The sequence below is a fragment of the Pseudophryne corroboree genome, unplaced genomic scaffold (assembly GCF_028390025.1).
Source record: "Pseudophryne corroboree isolate aPseCor3 unplaced genomic scaffold, aPseCor3.hap2 scaffold_481, whole genome shotgun sequence".
Taxonomy (NCBI): Eukaryota; Metazoa; Chordata; class Amphibia; order Anura; family Myobatrachidae; genus Pseudophryne; species Pseudophryne corroboree.
In genome coordinates, this window is record NW_026970093.1 from 53,752 (window position 1) to 70,283 (window position 16,532).

The 16,532-nt window shown below is 50.0% G+C and overlaps 24 non-coding genes and 3 pseudogenes across 24 annotated transcripts; 10 read left to right on the forward strand and 17 right to left on the reverse strand.

The window, feature by feature from the left end:
* The first annotated feature begins 296 nt into the window (after positions 1-296).
* On the forward strand, positions 297-460 carry LOC135028908 (U1 spliceosomal RNA). Its single transcript, XR_010225133.1, has one exon. It is a non-coding gene; the product is annotated as a U1 spliceosomal RNA (small nuclear RNA).
* A 152-nt stretch (positions 461-612) lies between these two features.
* On the forward strand, positions 613-748 carry LOC135029115 (U1 spliceosomal RNA; annotated as a pseudogene).
* Positions 749-1,446: 698 nt separating this feature from the next.
* LOC135028895 (U1 spliceosomal RNA) lies at positions 1,447-1,610 on the forward strand. Its single transcript, XR_010225120.1, has one exon. It is a non-coding gene; the product is annotated as a U1 spliceosomal RNA (small nuclear RNA).
* Positions 1,611-1,762: 152 nt separating this feature from the next.
* On the forward strand, positions 1,763-1,925 carry LOC135029004 (U1 spliceosomal RNA). The gene has a single exon (XR_010225224.1). It is a non-coding gene; the product is annotated as a U1 spliceosomal RNA (small nuclear RNA).
* Positions 1,926-2,599: 674 nt separating this feature from the next.
* LOC135028879 (U1 spliceosomal RNA) lies at positions 2,600-2,763 on the forward strand. Its single transcript, XR_010225105.1, has one exon. It is a non-coding gene; the product is annotated as a U1 spliceosomal RNA (small nuclear RNA).
* Positions 2,764-2,905: 142 nt separating this feature from the next.
* On the forward strand, positions 2,906-3,068 carry LOC135028944 (U1 spliceosomal RNA). Its single transcript, XR_010225167.1, has one exon. It is a non-coding gene; the product is annotated as a U1 spliceosomal RNA (small nuclear RNA).
* Positions 3,069-3,742: 674 nt separating this feature from the next.
* On the forward strand, positions 3,743-3,906 carry LOC135029190 (U1 spliceosomal RNA). The gene has a single exon (XR_010225363.1). It is a non-coding gene; the product is annotated as a U1 spliceosomal RNA (small nuclear RNA).
* Positions 3,907-4,058: 152 nt separating this feature from the next.
* Positions 4,059-4,221, forward strand: LOC135028988 (U1 spliceosomal RNA). Its single transcript, XR_010225210.1, has one exon. It is a non-coding gene; the product is annotated as a U1 spliceosomal RNA (small nuclear RNA).
* Positions 4,222-5,049: 828 nt separating this feature from the next.
* LOC135029093 (U1 spliceosomal RNA) lies at positions 5,050-5,212 on the reverse strand. The gene has a single exon (XR_010225285.1). It is a non-coding gene; the product is annotated as a U1 spliceosomal RNA (small nuclear RNA).
* A 468-nt stretch (positions 5,213-5,680) lies between these two features.
* LOC135028941 (U1 spliceosomal RNA) lies at positions 5,681-5,843 on the forward strand. The gene has a single exon (XR_010225165.1). It is a non-coding gene; the product is annotated as a U1 spliceosomal RNA (small nuclear RNA).
* Positions 5,844-6,698: 855 nt separating this feature from the next.
* On the reverse strand, positions 6,699-6,834 carry LOC135029088 (U1 spliceosomal RNA; annotated as a pseudogene).
* Positions 6,835-6,986: 152 nt separating this feature from the next.
* Positions 6,987-7,150, reverse strand: LOC135028840 (U1 spliceosomal RNA). Its single transcript, XR_010225067.1, has one exon. It is a non-coding gene; the product is annotated as a U1 spliceosomal RNA (small nuclear RNA).
* Positions 7,151-7,824: 674 nt separating this feature from the next.
* LOC135029096 (U1 spliceosomal RNA) lies at positions 7,825-7,987 on the reverse strand. Its single transcript, XR_010225288.1, has one exon. It is a non-coding gene; the product is annotated as a U1 spliceosomal RNA (small nuclear RNA).
* A 152-nt stretch (positions 7,988-8,139) lies between these two features.
* Positions 8,140-8,303, reverse strand: LOC135028815 (U1 spliceosomal RNA). The gene has a single exon (XR_010225042.1). It is a non-coding gene; the product is annotated as a U1 spliceosomal RNA (small nuclear RNA).
* Positions 8,304-8,977: 674 nt separating this feature from the next.
* On the reverse strand, positions 8,978-9,140 carry LOC135028930 (U1 spliceosomal RNA). Its single transcript, XR_010225155.1, has one exon. It is a non-coding gene; the product is annotated as a U1 spliceosomal RNA (small nuclear RNA).
* Positions 9,141-9,291: 151 nt separating this feature from the next.
* Positions 9,292-9,455, reverse strand: LOC135028889 (U1 spliceosomal RNA). Its single transcript, XR_010225114.1, has one exon. It is a non-coding gene; the product is annotated as a U1 spliceosomal RNA (small nuclear RNA).
* A 674-nt stretch (positions 9,456-10,129) lies between these two features.
* Positions 10,130-10,292, reverse strand: LOC135029046 (U1 spliceosomal RNA). Its single transcript, XR_010225259.1, has one exon. It is a non-coding gene; the product is annotated as a U1 spliceosomal RNA (small nuclear RNA).
* Positions 10,293-10,444: 152 nt separating this feature from the next.
* On the reverse strand, positions 10,445-10,608 carry LOC135029186 (U1 spliceosomal RNA). The gene has a single exon (XR_010225359.1). It is a non-coding gene; the product is annotated as a U1 spliceosomal RNA (small nuclear RNA).
* Positions 10,609-11,282: 674 nt separating this feature from the next.
* Positions 11,283-11,445, reverse strand: LOC135029118 (U1 spliceosomal RNA). The gene has a single exon (XR_010225302.1). It is a non-coding gene; the product is annotated as a U1 spliceosomal RNA (small nuclear RNA).
* A 152-nt stretch (positions 11,446-11,597) lies between these two features.
* Positions 11,598-11,761, reverse strand: LOC135028816 (U1 spliceosomal RNA). Its single transcript, XR_010225043.1, has one exon. It is a non-coding gene; the product is annotated as a U1 spliceosomal RNA (small nuclear RNA).
* Positions 11,762-12,229: 468 nt separating this feature from the next.
* LOC135028937 (U1 spliceosomal RNA) lies at positions 12,230-12,392 on the forward strand. Its single transcript, XR_010225161.1, has one exon. It is a non-coding gene; the product is annotated as a U1 spliceosomal RNA (small nuclear RNA).
* Positions 12,393-13,247: 855 nt separating this feature from the next.
* Positions 13,248-13,383, reverse strand: LOC135029089 (U1 spliceosomal RNA; annotated as a pseudogene).
* Positions 13,384-13,535: 152 nt separating this feature from the next.
* LOC135028841 (U1 spliceosomal RNA) lies at positions 13,536-13,699 on the reverse strand. Its single transcript, XR_010225068.1, has one exon. It is a non-coding gene; the product is annotated as a U1 spliceosomal RNA (small nuclear RNA).
* A 673-nt stretch (positions 13,700-14,372) lies between these two features.
* LOC135029098 (U1 spliceosomal RNA) lies at positions 14,373-14,535 on the reverse strand. Its single transcript, XR_010225290.1, has one exon. It is a non-coding gene; the product is annotated as a U1 spliceosomal RNA (small nuclear RNA).
* Positions 14,536-14,687: 152 nt separating this feature from the next.
* LOC135028817 (U1 spliceosomal RNA) lies at positions 14,688-14,851 on the reverse strand. The gene has a single exon (XR_010225044.1). It is a non-coding gene; the product is annotated as a U1 spliceosomal RNA (small nuclear RNA).
* A 674-nt stretch (positions 14,852-15,525) lies between these two features.
* On the reverse strand, positions 15,526-15,688 carry LOC135028931 (U1 spliceosomal RNA). Its single transcript, XR_010225156.1, has one exon. It is a non-coding gene; the product is annotated as a U1 spliceosomal RNA (small nuclear RNA).
* A 151-nt stretch (positions 15,689-15,839) lies between these two features.
* LOC135028890 (U1 spliceosomal RNA) lies at positions 15,840-16,003 on the reverse strand. Its single transcript, XR_010225115.1, has one exon. It is a non-coding gene; the product is annotated as a U1 spliceosomal RNA (small nuclear RNA).
* Between the last annotated feature and the right edge of the window lie 529 nt (positions 16,004-16,532).

Sequence of the window (16,532 nt, forward strand, 5' to 3'; positions counted from 1 at the left end):
CAGACGAGGGTTGAAGCCAACTTTGACCCACTGCTTGGATGACATCACCATATGCAAATCCATCTGCGGCAGGCCTTCCCCCAGGAATGCTTGCACTAGTTGTTGCATTTGGTTTGTTGTTTGGGGGTGCTTCAGTATTAGGCAGTCCTCTGCCCTCCCATGTTCATCTGAAAATATATGTTCTCCCTGCAGTTGTTGTCCCAAGATGAGAGTTCCCTTGTGCTGCCTCAGTTGAATCTCCTTTACTTGACAGAGATGTGCATGAGCAGCGGCCCTCCCCAGCCCTATTCCAAATCATACTTATTTTGCATAGGAGATACCATGGTCATGAAGATTTTTCTCCCAGGGTGAGGTTCATTCATTGCATTTTGGGTATGCTGACCCCTGTGATTTCCCCAAATGTGGGAAACTTGACTGCATTATTTGTGGTAGTGGGAGACTGTGTTTGTGCTTTCCTCTGGTCAGCTCTGGTAAAAGTCAGATTTCTTTGTCTCAGATCTTCCTCTAGCCTTGTTCTTCTTTCGAGAGTTCCCTGGTGCTGCCTCAGTTGGATCTCCTTCACTTCACAGGGGGGAACCCGAGCAGCGACCCTCCCCAGCTCTAGCCCAACTCCTACTTACCTGCCAGGTGAGATACTATGATCATGAAGGTGCTTCTCCCAGGGCAAGGCTCAACCATTGCACTCTGGGTGTGCTGCTCCTGCGATTTCCCCAAATGTGGGAAACGTGACTGCATAATTTGTGTTTCCCCTCGTCGGCTCTCGTATAATTCAGATCTCTTTGTCTCAGGTCTCTCTCCAGCCTAGTTTGCTGTCTGTTTCCACTTCTCTTTTCTTGAGCCGCTCCCTTCTATGCCCTTGCGCACTATCCTGACTTCTCCCGTCTGCTTACTTCGTGCCTTCCAACGCACAATGCGAACTACAGGTAGTGCTGCAGGGCCCACACCCTTTTACTTGCCTTACAGAGTAGCTCTGGAGCAGTTACAGTGCCCAGCTGCTGCAAGAAATCAGCTTGAATGCTTCAGGGGCTGGGGCATAGCCAACATGAGCCCCACACCGAAGGAGGGTGGAGGTGTGTAATGCGAACTAGGGGTCATCCAAGCGCTGCAAAAGGCCGCCATGCCCTGCACGCCCCTTTTCTCTTTTCATATGCAGACGAGGGTTGAAGCCAACTTTGACCCACTGCTTGGATGACATCACCATATGCAAATCCATCTGCTGCAGGCCTTCCCCCAGGAATGCTTGCACTAGTTGTTGCATTTGGTTTGTTGTTTGGGGGTGCTTCAGTATTAGGCAGCCTTCTGCCCTCACATGTTCATCTGAAAATATGTGTTCTCCCTGCAGTTGTTGTCCCCAGATGAGAGTTCCCTTGTGCTGCCTCAGTTGAATCTCCTTTACTTGACAGAGATGTGCCTGAGCAGCGGCCCTCCCCAGCCCTATCCCAAATCATACTTATTTTGCATAGGCGATACCATGGTCATGAAGATTGTTCTCCCAAGGTGAGGTTCATTCATTGCATTCTGGGTATGCTGACCCCTGTGATTTCCCCAAATGTGGGAAACTCGACTGCATTATTTGTGGTAGTGGGGGACTGTGTTTGTGCTTTCCTCTGGTCAGCTCTGGAAAAAGTCAGATTTCTTTGTCTCAGATCTTCCTCTAGCCTTGTTCTTCTTTCGAGAGTTCCCTTGTGCTGCCTCAGTTGGATCTCTTTCACTTGACAGGGGGGTGCCCGAACAGCGACCCTCCCCAGCTCTAGCCCAACTCCTACTTACCTGCCAGGTGAGATACTATGATCATGAAGGTGCTTCTCCCAGGGCAAGGCTCACCCATTGCACTCTGGGTGTGCTGCCCCTGCGATTTCCCTAAATGTGGGAAACTTGACTGCATAATTTGTGTTTCCCCTGGTCGGCTCTCGTATAATTCAGATCTCTTTGTCTCAGGTTTCTCTCCAGCCTAGTTTGCTGTCTGTTTCCACTTCTCTTTTCTTCAGCCGCTCCCTTCTATACCCTTGTGCACTATCCTGACTTCTCCTCCCTTCTGCTTACTTTGTGCCTTCCAATGCACAATGCAAACTACAGGTAGTGCTGCAGGGCCCACACCCTTTTACTTGCCTTACAGAGCAGCTCTGGAGCTGTTGCAGTGCCAAGCTGCTGCAAGAAATCAGCTTGAATGCTTCAGGGGCTGGGGCATAGCAAACATGAGCCCCACACCGAAGAAGGGTGGAGGTGTTTAATGCAAACTAGGGGTCAGACAAGCGCAGCAAAAGGCCACCATGCCCTGCACGCCCCTTTTCTGTTTTCATATGCAGACGAGGGTTGAAGCCAACTTTGACCCACTGCTTGGATGACATCACCATATGCAAATCCATCTGCGGCAGGCCTTCCCCCAGGAATGCTTGCACTAGTTGTTGCATTTGGTTTGTTGTTTGGGGGTGCTTCAGTATTAGGCAGCCGTCTGCCCTCCCATGTTCATCTGAAAATATGTGTTCTCCCTGCAGTTGTTGTCCCTAGATGAGAGTTCCCTTGTGCTGCCTCAGTTGAATCTCCTTAACTTGACAGAGATGTGCCTGAGCAGCGGCCCTCCCCAGCTCTATCCCAAATCATACTTATTTTGCATAGGAGATACCATGGTCATGAAGATTATTCTCCCAGGGTGAGGTTCATTCATTGCATTCTGGGTATGCTGACCCCTGTGATTTCCCCAAATGTGGGAAACTCGACTGCTTTATTTGTGGTAGTGGGGGACTGTGTTTGTGTTTTCCTCTGGTCAGCTCTGGTAAAAGTCAGATTTCTTTGTTTCAGAGCCTTGTTCTTCTTTTGAGAGTTCCCTTGTGCTGCCTCAGTTGGATCTCCTTCACTTGACAGGGGGGTGCCCGAGCAGAGACCCTCCCCAGCTCTAGCCCAACTCCTACTTACCTGCCAGGTGAGATACTATGATCATGAAGGTGCTTCTCCCAGGGCAAGGCTCACCCATTGCACTCTGGGTGTGCTGCCCCTGCGATTTCCCCAAATGTGGGAAACTTGACTGCATAATTTGTGTTTCCCCTGGTCGGCTCTCGTATAATTCAGATCTCTTTGTCTCAGGTCTCTCTCCAGCCTAGTTTGCTGTCTGTTTCCACTTCTCTTTTCTTCAGCCGCTCCCTTCTATACCCTTGTGCACTATCCTGACTTCTCCTCCCGTCTGCTTACTTTGTGCCTTCCAATGCACAATGCAAACTACAGGTAGTGCTGCAGGGCCCACACCCTTTTACTTGCCTTACAGAGCAGCTCTGGAGCTGTTACAGTGCCCAGCTGCTGCAAGAAATCTGCTTGAATGCTTCAGGGGATGGGGCATGGCCAACATGAGCCCCACACCAAAGGAGGGTGGAGGTGTTTAATGCGAACTAGGGGTCATCCAAGCACCGCAAAAGGCCGCCATGCCCTGCACGCCCCTTTTCTCTTTTCATATGCAGATGAGGGTTGAAGCCAACTTTGACCCACTGCTTGTATGACATCACCGTATGCAAATCCGTCTTCTGCAGAACTTCCCCCAGGAATGCTTGCACTAGTTGTTGCATTTGGTTTGTTGTTTGGGGGTGCTTCAGTATTAGGCAGCCTTCTGCCCTCCCATGTTCATCTGAAAATATGTGTTCTCCCTGCAGTTGTTGTCCCCAGATGAGAGTTCCCTTGTGCTGCCTCAGTTGAATCTCCTTTACTTGATAGAGATGTGCATGAGCAGCGGCCCTCCCCAGCCCTATTCCAAATCATACTTATTTTGCATAGGAGATACCATGGTCATGAAGATTGTTCTCCCAGGGTGAGGTTCATTCATTGCATTTTGGGTATGCTGACCCCTGTGATTTCCCCAAATGTGGGAAACTCAACTGCATTATTTGTGGTAGTGGGGGACTGTGTTTGTGCTTTCCTCTGGTCAGCTCTGGTAAAAGTCAGATTTCTTTGTCTCAGATTTTCCTCTTGCCTTGTTCTTCTTTCGAGAGTTCCCTTGTGCTGCCTCAGTTGGATCTCCTTCACTTGACAGGGGGGTACCCGAGCAGCGACCCTCCCCAGCTCTAGCCCAACTCCTACTTACCTGCCAGGTGAGATACTATGATCATGAAGGTGCTTCTCCCAGGGCAAGGCTCACCCATTGCACTCTGGGTGTGCTGCTCCTGCGATTTCCCCAAATGTGGGAAACTTGACTGCATAATTTGTGTTTCCCCTGGTCGGCTCTCGTATAATTCAGATCTCTTTGTCTCAGGTCTCTCTCCAGCCTAGTTTGCTGTCTGTTTCCACTTCTCTTTTCTTCAGCCGCTCCCTTCTATACCCTTGTGCACTATCCTGACTTCTCCTCCCGTCTGCTTACTTTGTGCCTTCCAATGCACAATGCAAACTACAGGTAGTGCTGCAGGGCCCACACCCTTTTACTTGCCTTACAGAGCAGCTCTGGAGCTGTTAAAGTGCCCAGCTGCTGCAAGAAATCAGCTTGAATGCTTCAGGGGCTGGGGCATAGCCAACATGAGCCCCACACCGAAGGAGGGTGGAGGTGTTTAATGCAAACTAGGGGTCGGTCAAGCGCCGCAAAAGGCCACCATGCCCTGCACGCCCCTTTTCTGTTTTCATATGCAGACGAGGGTTGAAGCCAACTTTGACCCACTGCTTGGATGACATCACCATATGCAAATCCATCTGCGGCAGGCCTTCCCCCAGGAATGCTTGCACTAGTTGTTGCATTTGGTTTGTTGTTTGGGGGTGCTTCAGTATTAGTCAGCCTTCTGCTCCACCCTCCTTTGGTGTGGGGCTCATGTTGGCCATGTCCCATCCCCTGAAGCATTCAAGCAGATTTCTTGCAGCAGCTGGGCACTGTAACAGCTCCAGAGCTGCTCTGTAAGGCAAGTAAAAGGGTGTGGGCCCTGCAGCACTACCTGTAGTTTGCATTGTGCATTGGAAGGCACAAAGTAAGCAGACGGGAGGAGAAGTCAGGATAGTGCACAAGGGTATAGAAGGGAGCGGCTGAAGAAAAGAGAAGTGGAAACAGACAGCAAACTAGGCTGGAGAGAGATCTGAGACAAAGAGATCTGAATTATACGAGAGCCGACCAGGGGAAACACAAATTATGCAGTCAAGTTTCCCACATTTGGGGAAATCGCAGGGGCTGCACACCCAGAGTGCTATGGGTGAGCCTTGCCCTGGGAGAAGCACCTTCATGATCATAGTATCTCACCTGGCAGGTAAGTAGGAGTTGGGCTAGAGCTGGGGAGGGTCGCTGCTCGGGCACCCCCCTGTTAAGTGAAGGAGATCCAACTGAGGCAGCACAAGGGAACTCTCAAAAGAAGAACAAGGCTAGAGGAAGATCTGAAACAAAGAAATCTGACTTTTACCAGAGCTGACCAGAAGAAAACACAAACACAGTCCCCCACTACCACAAATAAAGCAGTCGAGTTTCCCACATTTGGGGAAATCACAGGGGTCAGCATACCCAAAATGCAATGAATGAACCTCACCTCGACTGCTTTATTTGTGGTAGTGGGGGACTGTGTTTGTGTTTTCTTCTGGTCAGCTCTGGTAAAAGTCAGATTTCTTTGTTTCAGATCTTCCTCTAGCCTTGTTCTTCTTTTGAGAGTTCCCTTGTGCTGCCTCAGTTGGATCTCCTTCACTTAACAGGGGGGTGCCCGAGCAGCGACCCTCCCCAGCTCTAGCCCAACTCATACTTACCTGCCAGGTGAGATACTATGATCATTAAGGTGCTTCTCCCAGGGCAAGGCTCACCCATTGCACTCTGGGTGTGCTGCCCCTGCGATTTCCCCAAATGTGGGAAACTTGACTGCATAATTTGTGTTTCCGCTGGTCGGCTATCGTATAATTCAGATCTCTTTGTCTCAGATCTCTCTCCAGCCTAGTTTGCTGTCTGTTTCCACTTCTCTTTTCTTCAGCCGCTCCCTTCTATACCCTTGTGCACTATCCTGACTTCTCCTCCCGTCTGCTTACTTTGTGCCTTCCAATGCACAATGCAAACTACAGGTAGTGCTGCAGGGCCCACACCCTTTTACTTGCCTTACAGAGCAGCTCTTGAGCTGTTACAGTGCCCAGCTGCTGCAAGAAATCTGCTTGAAAGCTTCAGGGGATGGGGCATGGCCAACATGAGCCCCACACCAAATCAGGGTGCAGCAGAAGGCTGCCTAATACTGAAGCACCCCCAAACAACAAACCAAATGCAACAACTAGTGCAAGCATTCCTGGGGGAAGGCCTGCCGCAGATGGATTTGCATATGGTGATGTCATCCAAGCAGTGGGTCAAAGTTGGCTTCAACCCTCATCTGCATATGAAAACAGAAAAGGGGCGTGCAGGGCATGGTGGCCTTTTGCGGCGCTTGACTGACCCCTAGTTTGCATTAAACACCTCCACCCTCCTTCGGTGTGGGGCTGATGTTGGCTATGCCCCAGCCCCTGAAGCATTCAAGCTGATTTCTTGCAGCAGCTGGGCACTGTAACAGCTCCAGAGCTGCTCTGTAAGGCAAGTAAAAGGGTGTGGGCCCTGCAGCACTACCTGTAGTTTGCATTGTGCATTGGAAGGCACAAAGTAAGCAGACGGGAGGAGAAGTCAGGATAGTGCACAAGGGTATAGAAGGGAGCGGCTGAAGAAAAGAGAAGTGGAAACAGACAGCAAACTAGGCTGGAGAGAGACCTGAGACAAAGAGATCTGAATTATACGAGAGCCGACGAGGGGAAACACAAATTATGCAGTCAAGTTTCCCACATTTGGGGAAATCGCAGGAGCAGCACACCCAGAGTACAATGGGTGAGCCTTGCCCTGGGAGAAGCACCTTAATGATCATAGTATCTCACCTGGCAGGTAAGTAGGAGTTGGGCTAGAGCTGGGGAGGGTCGCTGCTCGGGTACCCCCCTGTAAAGTGAAGGAGATCCAACAAAGGCAGCACAAGGGAACTCTCGAAAGAAGAACAAGGCTAGAGGAAAATGTGAGACAAAGAAATCTGACTTTTACTAGAGCTGACCAGAGGAAAGCACAAACACAGTCCCCCACTACCACAAATAATGCAGTTGAGTTTCCCACATTTGGGGAAATCACAGGGGTCAGCATTCCCAAAATGCAATGAATGAACCTCACCCTGGGAGAAAAATCTTCATGACCATGGTATCTCCTATGCAAAATAAGTATGATTTGGAATAGGGCTGGGGAGGGCCGCTGCTCATGCACATCTCTGTCAAGTAAAGGAGATTCAACTGAGGCAGCACAAGGGAACTCTCATCTGGGGACAACAACTGCAGGGAGAACATATATTTTCAGATGAACATGGGAGGGCAGAAAGCTGCCTAATACTGAAGCACCCCCAAACAACAAACCAAATGCAACAACTAGTGCAAGCATTCCTGGGGGAAGGCCTGCCGCAGATGGATTTGCATATGGTGATGTCATCCAAGCAGTGGGTCAAAGTTGGCTTCAACCCTCGTCTGCATATGAAAAGAGAAAAGGGGCGTGCAGGGCATGGTGGCCTTTTGCGGCACTTGGCTGACCCCTAGTTTGCATTAAACACCTCCACCCTCCTTTGGTGTGGGGCTCATGTTGGCTATGCCCCAGCCCCTGAAGCATTCAAGCTGATTTCTTGCAGCAGCTGGGCACTGTAACAGCTCCAGAGCTGCTCTGTAAGGCAAGTAAAAGGGTGTGGGCCCTGCAGCACTACCTGTAGTTCGCATTGTGCGTTGGAAGGCACAAAGTAAGCAGACAGGAGGAGAAGTCAGGATAGTGCGCAAGGGCATAGAAGGGAGCGGCTCAAGAAAAGAGAAGTGGAAACAGACAGCAAACTAGGCTGGAGAGAGACCTGAGACAAAGAGATCTGAATTATACGAGAGCCGACCAGGGGAAACACAAATTATGCAGTCAAGTTTCCCACATTTGGGGAAATCGCAGGAGCAGCACACCTAGAGTGCAATGGGTGAGCCTTGCCCTGGGAGAAGCACCTTCATGATCATAGTATCTCACCTGGCAGGTAAGTAGGAGTTGGGCTAGAGCTGGGGAGGATCGCTGCTCGGGTACCCCCCTGTAAACTGAAGGAGATCCAACTGAGGCAGCACAAGGGAACTCTCAAAAGAAGAACAAGGCTAGAGGAAAATCTGAGACAAAGAAATCTGACTTTTACCAGAGCTGACCAGAGGAAAGCACAAACACAGTCCCCCACTACCACAAATAATGCAGTCAAGTTTCCCACATTTGGGGAAATCACAGGGGTCAGCATACCCAAAATGCAATGAATGAACCTCACCCTGGGAGAACAATCTTCATGACCATGGTATCTCCTATGCAAAATAAGTATGATTTGGAATAGGGCTGGGGAGGGCCGCTGCTCATGCACATCTCTGTCAAGTAAAGGAGATTCAACTGAGGCAGCACAAGGGAACTCTCATCTGGGGACAACAACTGCAGGGAGAACACATATTTTCAGATGAACATGGGAGGGCAGAAGGCTGCCTAATACTGAAGCACCCCCAAACAACAAACCAAATGCAACAACTAGTGCAAGCATTCCTGGGGGAAGTTCTGCAGAAGACGGATTTGCATACGGTGATGTCATCCAAGCAGTGGGTCAAAGTTGGCTTCAACCCTCATCTGCATATGAAAAGAGAAAAGGAGCGTGCAGGGCATGGCGGCCTTTTGCGGTGCTTGGATGACCCCTAGTTCGCATTAAACACCTCCACCCTCCTTTGGTGTGGGGCTCATGTTGGCCATGCCCCATCCCCTGAAGCATTCAAGCTGATTTCTTGCAGCAGCTGGGCACTGTAACATCTCCAGAGCTGCTCTGTAAGGCAAGTAAAAGGGTGTGGGCCCTGCAGCACTACCTGTAGTTTGCATTGTGCATTGGAAGGCACAAAGTAAGCAGACGGGAGGAGAAGTCAGGATAGTGCACAAGGGTATAGAAGGGAGCGGCTGAAGAAAAGAGAAGTGGAAACAGACAGCAAACTAGGTTGGAGAGAGACCTGAGACAAAGAGATCTGAATTACACGAGAGCCGACCAGGGGAAACACAAATTATGCAGTCAAGTTTCCCACATTTGGGGAAATCGCAGGGGCAGCACACCCAGAGTGCAATGGGTGAGCCTTGCCCTGGGAGAAGCACCTTCATGATCATAGTATCTCACCTGGCAGGTAAGTAGGAGTTGGGCTAGAGCTGGGGAGGGTCTCTGCTTGGGCACCCCCCTGTCAAGTGAAGGAGATCCAACTGAGGCAGCACAAGGGAACTCTCGAAAGAAGAACAAGGCTAGAGGAAGATCTGAACAAAGAAATCTGACTTTTACCAGAGCTGACCAGAGGAAAACACAAACACAGTCCCCCACTACCACAAATAAAGCAGTCGAGTTTCCCACATTTGGGGAAATCACAGGGGTCAGCATACCCATAATGCAATGAATGAACCTCACCCTGGGAGAATAATCTTCATGACCATGGTATCTCCTATGCAAAATAAGTATGATTTGGGATAGAGCTGGGGAGGGCCGCTGCTCAGGCACATCTCTGTCAAGTAAAGGAGATTCAACTGAGGCAGCACAAGGGAACTCTCATCTGGGGACAACAACTGCAGGGAGAACACATATTTTCAGATGAACATGGGAGGGCAGAAGGCTGCCTAATACTGAAGCACCCCCAAACAACAAACCAAATGCAACAACTAGTGCAAGCATTCCTGGGGGAAGTTCTGCAGAAGACGGATTTGCATACGGTGATGTCATCCAAGCAGTGGGTCAAAGTTGGCTTCAACCCTCATCTGCATATGAAAAGAGAAAAGGGGCGTGCAGGGCATGGCGGCCTTTTGCGGTGCTTGGATGACCCCTAGTTCGCATTAAACACCTCCACCCTCCTTTGGTGTGGGGCTCATGTTGGCCATGCCCCATCCCCTGAAGCATTCAAGCTGATTTCTTGCAGCAGCTGGGCACTGTAACAGCTCCAGAGCTGCTCTGTAAGGCAAGTAAAAGGGTGTGGGCCCTGCAGCACTACCTGTAGTTTGCATTGTGCATTGGAAGGCACAAAGTAAGCAGACGGGAGGAGAAGTCAGGATAGTGCACAAGGGTATAGAAGGGAGCGGCTGAAGAAAAGAGAAGTGGAAACAGACAGCAAACTAGGCTGGAGAGAGACCTGAGACAAAGAGATCTGAATTATACGAGAGCCGACCAGGGGAAACACAAATTATGCAGTCAAGTTTCCCACATTTGGGGAAATCGCAGGAGCAGCACACCCAGAGTACAATGGGTGAGCCTTGCCCTGGGAGAAGCACCTTAATGATCATAGTATCTCACCTGGCAGGTAAGTAGGAGTTGGGCTAGAGCTGGGGAGGGTCGCTGCTCGGGTACCCCCCTGTAAAGTGAAGGAGATCCAACAAAGGCAGCACAAGGGAACTCTCGAAAGAAGAACAAGGCTAGAGGAAAATGTGAGACAAAGAAATCTGACTTTTACTAGAGCTGACCAGAGGAAAGCACAAACACAGTCCCCCACTACCACAAATAATGCAGTTGAGTTTCCCACATTTGGGGAAATCACAGGGGTCAGCATACCCAAAATGCAATGAATGAACCTCACCCTGGGAGAAAAATCTTCATGACCATGGTATCTCCTATGCAAAATAAGTATGATTTGGAATAGGGCTGGGGAGGGCCGCTGCTCATGCACATCTCTGTCAAGTAAAGGAGATTCAACTGAGGCAGCACAAGGGAACTCTCATCTGGGGACAACAACTGCAGGGAGAACATATATTTTCAGATGAACATGGGAGGGCAGAAAGCTGCCTAATACTGAAGCACCCCCAAACAACAAACCAAATGCAACAACTAGTGCAAGCATTCCTGGGGGAAGGCCTGCCGCAGATGGATTTGCATATGGTGATGTCATCCAAGCAGTGGGTCAAAGTTGGCTTCAACCCTCGTCTGCATATGAAAAGAGAAAAGGGGCGTGCAGGGCATGGTGGCCTTTTGCGGCACTTGGCTGACCCCTAGTTTGCATTAAACACCTCCACCCTCCTTTGGTGTGGGGCTCATGTTGGCTATGCCCCAGCCCCTGAAGCATTCAAGCTGATTTCTTGCAGCAGCTGGGCACTGTAACAGCTCCAGAGCTGCTCTGTAAGGCAAGTAAAAGGGTGTGGGCCCTGCAGCACTACCTGTAGTTCGCATTGTGCGTTGGAAGGCACAAAGTAAGCAGACAGGAGGAGAAGTCAGGATAGTGCGCAAGGGCATAGAAGGGAGCGGCTCAAGAAAAGAGAAGTGGAAACAGACAGCAAACTAGGCTGGAGAGAGACCTGAGACAAAGAGATCTGAATTATACGAGAGCCGACCAGGGGAAACACAAATTATGCAGTCAAGTTTCCCACATTTTGGGAAATCGCAGGAGCAGCACACCTAGAGTGCAAAGGGTGAGCCTTGCCCTGGGAGAAGCACCTTCATGATCATAGTATCTCACCTGGCAGGTAAGTAGGAGTTGGGCTAGAGCTGGGGAGGATCGCTGCTCGGGTACCCCCCTGTAAACTGAAGGAGATCCAACTGAGGCAGCACAAGGGAACTCTCGAAAGAAGAACAAGGCTAGAGGAAAATCTGAGACAAAGAAATCTGACTTTTACCAGAGCTGACCAGAGGAAAGCACAAACACAGTCCCCCACTACCACAAATAATGCAGTCAAGTTTCCCACATTTGGGGAAATCACAGGGGTCAGCATACCCAAAATGCAATGAATGAACCTCACCCTGGGAGAACAATCTTCATGACCATGGTATCTCCTATGCAAAATAAGTATGATTTGGAATAGGGCTGGGGAGGGCCGCTGCTCATGCACATCTCTGTCAAGTAAAGGAGATTCAACTGAGGCAGCACAAGGGAACTCTCAAAAGAAGAACAAGGCTAGAGGAAGATCTGAAACAAAGAAATCTGACTTTTACCAGAGCTGACCAGAAGAAAACACAAACACAGTCCCCCACTACCACAAATAAAGCAGTCGAGTTTCCCACATTTGGGGAAATCACAGGGGTCAGCATACCCAAAATGCAATGAATGAACCTCACCTCGACTGCTTTATTTGTGGTAGTGGGGGACTGTGTTTGTGTTTTCTTCTGGTCAGCTCTGGTAAAAGTCAGATTTCTTTGTTTCAGATCTTCCTCTAGCCTTGTTCTTCTTTTGAGAGTTCCCTTGTGCTGCCTCAGTTGGATCTCCTTCACTTAACAGGGGGGTGCCCGAGCAGCGACCCTCCCCAGCTCTAGCCCAACTCATACTTACCTGCCAGGTGAGATACTATGATCATTAAGGTGCTTCTCCCAGGGCAAGGCTCACCCATTGCACTCTGGGTGTGCTGCCCCTGCGATTTCCCCAAATGTGGGAAACTTGACTGCATAATTTGTGTTTCCCCTGGTCGGCTATCGTATAATTCAGATCTCTTTGTCTCAGATCTCTCTCCAGCCTAGTTTGCTGTCTGTTTCCACTTCTCTTTTCTTCAGCCGCTCCCTTCTATACCCTTGTGCACTATCCTGACTTCTCCTCCCGTCTGCTTACTTTGTGCCTTCCAATGCACAATGCAAACTACAGGTAGTGCTGCAGGGCCCACACCCTTTTACTTGCCTTACAGAGCAGCTCTTGAGCTGTTACAGTGCCCAGCTGCTGCAAGAAATCTGCTTGAAAGCTTCAGGGGATGGGGCATGGCCAACATGAGCCCCACACCAAAGCAGGGTGCAGCAGAAGGCTGCCTAATACTGAAGCACCCCCAAACAACAAACCAAATGCAACAACTAGTGCAAGCATTCCTGGGGGAAGGCCTGCCGCAGATGGATTTGCATATGGTGATGTCATCCAAGCAGTGGGTCAAAGTTGGCTTCAACCCTCATCTGCATATGAAAACAGAAAAGGGGCGTGCAGGGCATGGTGGCCTTTTGCGGCGCTTGACTGACCCCTAGTTTGCATTAAACACCTCCACCCTCCTTCGGTGTGGGGCTGATGTTGGCTATGCCCCAGCCCCTGAAGCATTCAAGCTGATTTCTTGCAGCAGCTGGGCACTGTAACAGCTCCAGAGCTGCTCTGTAAGGCAAGTAAAAGGGTGTGGGCCCTGCAGCACTACCTGTAGTTTGCATTGTGCATTGGAAGGCACAAAGTAAGCAGACGGGAGGAGAAGTCAGGATAGTGCACAAGGGTATAGAAGGGAGCGGCTGAAGAAAAGAGAAGTGGAAACAGACAGCAAACTAGGCTGGAGAGAGACCTGAGACAAAGAGATCTGAATTATACGAGAGCCGACGAGGGGAAACACAAATTATGCAGTCAAGTTTCCCACATTTGGGGAAATCGCAGGAGCAGCACACCCAGAGTACAATGGGTGAGCCTTGCCCTGGGAGAAGCACCTTAATGATCATAGTATCTCACCTGGCAGGTAAGTAGGAGTTGGGCTAGAGCTGGGGAGGGTCGCTGCTCGGGTACCCCCCTGTAAAGTGAAGGAGATCCAACAAAGGCAGCACAAGGGAACTCTCGAAAGAAGAACAAGGCTAGAGGAAAATGTGAGACAAAGAAATCTGACTTTTACTAGAGCTGACCAGAGGAAAGCACAAACACAGTCCCCCACTACCACAAATAATGCAGTTGAGTTTCCCACATTTGGGGAAATCACAGGGGTCAGCATTCCCAAAATGCAATGAATGAACCTCACCCTGGGAGAAAAATCTTCATGACCATGGTATCTCCTATGCAAAATAAGTATGATTTGGAATAGGGCTGGGGAGGGCCGCTGCTCATGCACATCTCTGTCAAGTAAAGGAGATTCAACTGAGGCAGCACAAGGGAACTCTCATCTGGGGACAACAACTGCAGGGAGAACATATATTTTCAGATGAACATGGGAGGGCAGAAAGCTGCCTAATACTGAAGCACCCCAAACAACAAACCAAATGCAACAACTAGTGCAAGCATTCCTGGGGGAAGGCCTGCCGCAGATGGATTTGCATATGGTGATGTCATCCAAGCAGTGGGTCAAAGTTGGCTTCAACCCTCGTCTGCATATGAAAAGAGAAAAGGGGCGTGCAGGGCATGGTGGCCTTTTGCGGCACTTGGCTGACCCCTAGTTTGCATTAAACACCTCCACCCTCCTTTGGTGTGGGGCTCATGTTGGCTATGCCCCAGCCCCTGAAGCATTCAAGCTGATTTCTTGCAGCAGCTGGGCACTGTAACAGCTCCAGAGCTGCTCTGTAAGGCAAGTAAAAGGGTGTGGGCCCTGCAGCACTACCTGTAGTTCGCATTGTGCGTTGGAAGGCACAAAGTAAGCAGACAGGAGGAGAAGTCAGGATAGTGCGCAAGGGCATAGAAGGGAGCGGCTCAAGAAAAGAGAAGTGGAAACAGACAGCAAACTAGGCTGGAGAGAGACCTGAGACAAAGAGATCTGAATTATACGAGAGCCGACCAGGGGAAACACAAATTATGCAGTCAAGTTTCCCACATTTGGGGAAATCGCAGGAGCAGCACACCTAGAGTGCAATGGGTGAGCCTTGCCCTGGGAGAAGCACCTTCATGATCATAGTATCTCACCTGGCAGGTAAGTAGGAGTTGGGCTAGAGCTGGGGAGGATCGCTGCTCGGGTACCCCCCTGTAAACTGAAGGAGATCCAACTGAGGCAGCACAAGGGAACTCTCGAAAGAAGAACAAGGCTAGAGGAAAATCTGAGACAAAGAAATCTGACTTTTACCAGAGCTGACCAGAGGAAAGCACAAACACAGTCCCCCACTACCACAAATAATGCAGTCAAGTTTCCCACATTTGGGGAAATCACAGGGGTCAGCATACCCAAAATGCAATGAATGAACCTCACCCTGGGAGAACAATCTTCATGACCATGGTATCTCCTATGCAAAATAAGTATGATTTGGAATAGGGCTGGGGAGGGCCGCTGCTCATGCACATCTCTGTCAAGTAAAGGAGATTCAACTGAGGCAGCACAAGGGAACTCTCATCTGGGGACAACAACTGCAGGGAGAACACATATTTTCAGATGAACATGGGAGGGCAGAAGGCTGCCTAATACTGAAGCACCCCCAAACAACAAACCAAATGCAACAACTAGTGCAAGCATTCCTGGGGGAAGTTCTGCAGAAGACGGATTTGCATACGGTGATGTCATCCAAGCAGTGGGTCAAAGTTGGCTTCAACCCTCATCTGCATATGAAAAGAGAAAAGGAGCGTGCAGGGCATGGCGGCCTTTTGCGGTGCTTGGATGACCCCTAGTTCGCATTAAACACCTCCACCCTCCTTTGGTGTGGGGCTCATGTTGGCCATGCCCCATCCCCTGAAGCATTCAAGCTGATTTCTTGCAGCAGCTGGGCACTGTAACATCTCCAGAGCTGCTCTGTAAGGCAAGTAAAAGGGTGTGGGCCCTGCAGCACTACCTGTAGTTTGCATTGTGCATTGGAAGGCACAAAGTAAGCAGACGGGAGGAGAAGTCAGGATAGTGCACAAGGGTATAGAAGGGAGCGGCTGAAGAAAAGAGAAGTGGAAACAGACAGCAAACTAGGTTGGAGAGAGACCTGAGACAAAGAGATCTGAATTACACGAGAGCCGACCAGGGGAAACACAAATTATGCAGTCAAGTTTCCCACATTTGGGGAAATCGCAGGGGCAGCACACCCAGAGTGCAATGGGTGAGCCTTGCCCTGGGAGAAGCACCTTCATGATCATAGTATCTCACCTGGCAGGTAAGTAGGAGTTGGGCTAGAGCTGGGGAGGGTCTCTGCTTGGGCACCCCCCTGTCAAGTGAAGGAGATCCAACTGAGGCAGCACAAGGGAACTCTCGAAAGAAGAACAAGGCTAGAGGAAGATCTGAACAAAGAAATCTGACTTTTACCAGAGCTGACCAGAGGAAAACACAAACACAGTCCCCCACTACCACAAATAAAGCAGTCGAGTTTCCCACATTTGGGGAAATCACAGGGGTCAGCATACCCATAATGCAATGAATGAACCTCACCCTGGGAGAATAATCTTCATGACCATGGTATCTCCTATGCAAAATAAGTATGATTTGGGATAGAGCTGGGGAGGGCCGCTGCTCAGGCACATCTCTGTCAAGTAAAGGAGATTCAACTGAGGCAGCACAAGGGAACTCTCATCTGGGGACAACAACTGCAGGGAGAACACATATTTTCAGATGAACATGGGAGGGCAGAAGGCTGCCTAATACTGAAGCACCCCCAAACAACAAACCAAATGCAACAACTAGTGCAAGCATTCCTGGGGGAAGTTCTGCAGAAGACGGATTTGCATACGGTGATGTCATCCAAGCAGTGGGTCAAAGTTGGCTTCAACCCTCATCTGCATATGAAAAGAGAAAAGGGGCGTGCAGGGCATGGCGGCCTTTTGCGGTGCTTGGATGACCCCTAGTTCGCATTAAACACCTCCACCCTCCTTTGGTGTGGGGCTCATGTTGGCCATGCCCCATCCCCTGAAGCATTCAAGCTGATTTCTTGCAGCAGCTGGGCACTGTAACAGCTCCAGAGCTGCTCTGTAAGGCAAGTAAAAGGGTGTGGGCCCTGCAGCACTACCTGTAG